The following is a 5,618-nucleotide window of genomic DNA, read 5'->3' as shown; positions in this document are numbered from 1 at the left end:
TTATTGACTTCTTTTTTTGTTAGTTCCCCTGAGGTTGCTCAAAACCAACTCCACCAGCTTCGTTATGTTAATTGGCTGGTCCAGATATCATCTCTCCCCCCTCCCCCCATTTCTGCTGCCCAGGGAAACAAACCTCACACTATGAATGATCAACTGCACATTTAAAAATAGCACCTCCTTGTGATTATGCCCAAGCTGGGCTACGTGATGTGCTCTAGCGGGGCTCTGAAATGCAAGCAGCTGCTTTCAGATCAGATCCAAGGGTGATGGCCATCTCCCAGCACAATGGAGCAGCTGGAGCACCCACTGCTCCAAATAGCAACATGCCGTCCCAACAAGGCCTTTAAGCAACGGGCGAGGCAGAGATGTTATACTGAAGATGCAGCTGATGGTGCATGTCAGCTTCAAATGAGAGATGGGTTTTAATTTTGAGTCCTTAGAGAAATCATCTCTGAGCCATAATTACAGAGCGCAGCCGCCACGCCGTCTTCCAACTTCCCCCGCCCGCCATGAACGCCCCCCCAAATTGAAAGCAGAAGCCTCCTAGCTTTTAATTACAGAGATCAGTCTTTGAAGTCAATGTTCAGAACTGGTTATCCCACTGTCTGATCCAGTGATCTGATGCTTTAGCAGATGTTGCCCTTCTAGGTTGCACGTCCATGCATGCAACAGTTGCTTCTTCCCATCGCAGATACATCTTAAGAAAAGCAGTTACTTTTGTTGGACCAGCTTCCGTTGATGGTAGGCTCACAGCTTCTGCCCTTGACTATTTTGGAATGCCAACAAACTGAGGATGTGCCCTTCGTCTTCTGCATGGTTTCCCCCTGAGAGCAAGGAAGAAGACCACTTTGGTTAGGACAGGATCCAGCAGTCTGAGGCAGAATGGTCCCACAACATGAGGGATGATAAGAAATATTGCACTGTTGTGGTCAGCATCCAATCACACTGACACATGGGAGGAGACACACACACACACCTCTTCCCTGTTGTTAAAGAAGAGGCAAAAGTACTCCCACCTTTGCAAGGTAGGACAGTCAAGAGTGCCCTTTGTGTTATTTAGACATGGCTAGACCTACCTGGTGTAGTGATGGATGTTTTTGAAAACTAACCACTGGCTCCTTGACCCATCAAAACTGGTGGGGGAGTTGGTGAACAAGCCTGGGATTCACTTTAATTAGCCATGCATCCTGTTCTTCTAACACTTTCTCAACAGTTCCATGGTACCTCGAAGGCATATTGGCAAAGACCACAATGCAGTTAAGATATGCTGAAATAAGAGAAAGATGCTGTAGTTGAAGGAAGGAGTCAAGGGAACAGAGAGAAGCTTTGCCTCCAAGATATATGTAATGGTTCTAGGGGTTGCTCGTGCGTAAGTTGCCGCCACTCTTGGCTTGGTTGCCTGGTTGAACCCTTTCTGTCTGGACAGCCCTTCACTTCGTGGCTGTCTCAGTCACTGGCAGAATCCGTCAGTGGGCGTTTTTTGAATCTCTTCCAGCAAAGAAGTTCTTTGACGCCAAGTCTCCTCCTACTCTCCCTGCACGGAAGTCTTCTGCGCAGGGAGGGAGTGGGCAGCGGAGTACCCGTGCTCTCCCCGCTGGTTTCTGGCGAAGAGTCTTGGAGCCTCCTCTCCAAATCCCCTCTCTGCCCCCCTTCTCCACTGGTGTTACGCTGATTTCCTTCCCCAGCAGATGGGCTGCCTCTCTCCCTACTGGGACCCTCTCCGACATCCCTCTGGAGCCTTCCCTCCGCCTCCAGCTCTGAGGGCAGTTCCCTGACAAATACAAATTTTGAAGGATAGCTGTTTCAGTTCATGGATTGTTTTAAAAGGTACTGGTTTTGTAAATTTGCCTTTAAATGTGAACGGAATTGAATTTCTCCCCCATTGGTAACTGATTCTTTTTATTATTATTATTTTAAAGAACTTCCCTGATTGGGCAGGACTTGGTTGGCCCTCCAACGGATTGCTTTATATTCAGTCCAGAAATATGAGAGTTTAAAATCTTAAGGTCTCTGGCAGAGGAGGGCAATTTGAGGCCGGTCCAATTAAAGTCTTACTGAATTCCAACACTAACCACAAAGGTGAAGGTATGTGGAGAGCATTCAGATGTGGCTGGTGGGGGAGGATCAGAGGCACAGGGATGAAACCAGCACATAGCAGCCGAAAGCTGTGAGAAGAGAACAGCCCTGCTGACTTTTTGTTGGATGCCGTGATGATCAAAGCATCATTCCTCGGGAGAAAAGGTGGCAAGCAGTGAATGCGAGTGGAGCCTATGAGACTGGAAGTGTGGAAAAGGCCTGAGTACAGAGAAGGAAACCGGGATGGGGATCTAGGTGAAGACTAGACTGATTCTATAAGCAGTGCATAGCAGTGTCACAGAGTAAGTGGGCAGGTATCGAAGACAAATGTGGTATGAGTAATTGGAAGGAAAAACAACTATATCATATATAAAGGTAAAGGTAAAGGTACCCCTGCCCTTACGGGCCAGTCTTGACAGACTCTGGGGTTGTGCGCCCATCTCACTTAAGAGGCCAGGGGCCAGCGCTGTCCGGAGACACTTCCGGGTCACGTGGCCAGCGTGACATCGCTTCTCTGGCGAGCCAGAGCCGCACACGGAAACGCCATTTACCTTCCCGCTGGTAAGCGGTCCCTATTTATCTACTTGCACCCGGAGGTGCTTTCGAACTGCTAGGTTGGCAGGCGCTGGGACCGAGCAGCGGGAGCGCACCCCGCCGCAGGGATTCGAACTGCCGACCTTTCGATCGGCAAGTCCTAGGCGCTGAGGCTTTAACCCACAGCGCCACCTGCGTCCCATATCATATATATATATATTTAATTAAATTTCTATACTGCCCTTCACCTGAGGATCACAGGGCTGTTTACAATATAAACCCCCACCCACAAAAATACATACTAGGGTGACAAACGAAAACAGTAACTTCCACACACACACAGTAGATTGTTTAATTAGCCAAAGGCCTGGGAGAAGTTTTTGACAGGTACCAAAAGGTATGTAACAAAGGTGCAGGGTGAGCCTCCCTGGGGAGAGCATTCCACAAGCAGTGAGTCACTGCAGAAAATGCCCATGCTTGTGTTGCCACCCTCCAGACTTCTCACGGAGGAAGCACATGAAGAAAGATCTCGCATGATGATCGCAGGTCTGGGTTGGTTCATATGGGTAGAGGCAGTCCTGGAGGTATTGTGGTCCTGAGCAATTGTAATGGATGAGGCATTGTAATGTAAGCAGCGCACTGGGGAAGCCACAAGGGTGAACTACAGAAGAATGCCACAGGTTAGGCAAAAGGCAGCACTGGTATGTAATGGTTGGCTTTGGTGTAGGCGCGAAGAAGCAGTCAGGTTGTTAAAATCTTCTGGATATTAGCCAGATACTTCATTATAGCTGCTACCGCCATTTTATTTATTACCTACCCTTCATCATCTTGCCAACAAAGGTCTGTATAGTTAAGGCTATGGTTTTCCCAGTAGTGATGTATGGAAATGAGAGCTGGACCATAAAGAAGGCTGATCGCCAAAGAATTGATTCTTTTGAATTATGGTGCTGGAGGAGACTCTGAAGAGTCCCATGGACTGCAAGAAGATCAAACCTATACATTCTGAAGGAAATCAGCCCTGAGTGCTCGCTGGAAGCTGAGGCTCCAATATTTTGGCTACCTCATGAGAAGAGAAGACTCCCCGAAAAAGACCCTGATGTTGGGAAAGATGGAGGGCACAAGGAGAAGGGGACAACAGAGGACAAGATGGTTGGACAGTGTTCTCGAAGCTACCAGCATGAGTTTGACTAAACTGCGGGAGGCAGTGGAAGACAGGAGTGCCTGGCATGCTCTGGTCCATGGGGTCACGAAGAATCGGACACAACTAAACGACTAAACAACAACAACCCTTCATCATAAGGTCCCAGGGCAGGATACAACATTAAAACAATGTTTAAAACATTTTATAACAGCTTGCAATCATAAAAATAACATAGGTCTTGAAAAATATAGTTCCGTATACCTGACCCAGCTATATCCTCAAATTTTGTATAGGCCCATTGAAATTCTTTGTGTCAAGGGGTCTCATGAAGGTGACTCAGTCCCAACATTCTTCAAAATGGGCAATATCCTTGGAGCATCACAGATTAGCCATCTCACCTGAAGCAGGGGCAGGATTATCATGAATTTAGAAGTATCAGAAACCGGGGGGGGGGGGGGGAGTAAGGTTCAAATTGCATGCTCACAGATCATACTTACTAACTTTTTTTTTTAATGACAGCCTCAAATCAAGTGGGCTGGTGTTTAAATGTTTAATGTTTCTTAATTAGGCCATGCAGAACGGTTATAAATGAGAAGCTTGTGCTCATTGTTTTCCTGATTGTTCATCCATGATACCTATAAATATTTCCAGCAGCACATTGGCAAGGGAAGTGAACAAGGGCTTTTTCCAGTTCATAAACTAACTATTCCACTTTAAAGTTCTGAAGGGTTTTTGAGAACTTTACCATTTCCCTTCCAGAACCAAACACAGTCCGCTCTCCAGACTGTCCCAATTATTTTTACTTGACTATTCCTGGAAGTTATTAATCGACTTACCCTGTGGATAGGAAACAAGGACTTGAGCTGGACTACAAGCTTTCCCCAGCATAGAGCAACGTTTATAATTAAGATTTACAGGTCCAAATGCTGTAGACCCTGGGCTGATTCACACATTCTTAAGGTGTCCAGATACACAGGAACTCCTGTGTCTATTAATAATGGTGCGAAAGAAGCAATTTGAGCCTATGCTGTTTTTCTCATCACTGTAGGGCAATCTGCATCTGCTGAAATCTCCTTTCCCCCATCCACATAGGCTGGCACATGAAAGGACCCTGGCAGGATTCATGCAGGAGATCCTTGGCTCAGTCTCTGGCATCTCCAATGAACAGGCCCAGAGGGCAGGTGACTAGAAAGAGCTCTGCTGGAAAGCTGCTCCTAATTAGACCAGGGGGAGCAAACATGTGCCTTCCAGATGTTGTGGGATGCCAGTTCCCATCAGCCCCAGGCAGCAGAGCCAATGGTCAGGAATGATGGGAGCTGTAGTCCAGCAACATCTGGAAGGCAATACATTGCCTACCCCTGAGTTAAACAATACAGACTAGAGGACTCTGGCCACTGCAGTCCAGCCACGAGATGGACATATAATCCATGGTCTCTTTTCATTGGATCTCCCGAAAAAATATATGTACACGTCTTAACAGTCAGTGACTGACAATTGAACATGCCTGTTAAAAAACAGTTGTGTCTAAGGTGATGACAGCTGATATGGAAGCCCTCTATTATGCGTTTGATACGTAATAGCTCTTTTTACATGTCCAAGTCATCCTATGATCTTGCGTCCGGGCAAAGAGGGAGAAATTTCCCTCTTTGAGCTTCTAGAACTTCAGCAGAACAACGTGCATTCCCCCTTCGCCTTTGTTCTATGCTGTTGCATCACTTTATGCACCCCTAGGCAAGTTCCCAGGCTAATTTTCCATCCAGAATACAGTCAAGGTTGTGTCAAGGTATTTTATTTTATTTTTAAGTCTAGAAGCAGCAGCAAAAGCTGTACTCTGAACTCCTGAAACTGCACTTTCTGCCAAAAGGGC

At 46.8% G+C, this 5,618-nt stretch overlaps 1 long non-coding RNA gene across 1 annotated transcript; it reads right to left on the bottom strand.

The window, feature by feature from the left end:
• Window positions 1–403: 403 nt before the first annotated feature.
• On the bottom strand, window positions 404–5,373 carry LOC307209426. The gene is made up of 4 exons (XR_013835578.1): window positions 5,342–5,373; window positions 4,013–4,149; window positions 1,077–1,267; window positions 404–824 (listed from the first exon to the last, which is right to left on the bottom strand). It is a non-coding gene; the product is annotated as an uncharacterized lncRNA (long non-coding RNA).
• Between the last annotated feature and the right edge of the window lie 245 nt (window positions 5,374–5,618).

This window comes from Podarcis cretensis (assembly GCF_951804945.1).
Source record: "Podarcis cretensis genome assembly, chromosome: 2".
Taxonomy (NCBI): Eukaryota; Metazoa; Chordata; class Lepidosauria; order Squamata; family Lacertidae; genus Podarcis; species Podarcis cretensis.
Note: the sequence above shows the minus strand (reverse complement) of the source record. Positions and strands in the feature narration are given on the sequence as shown.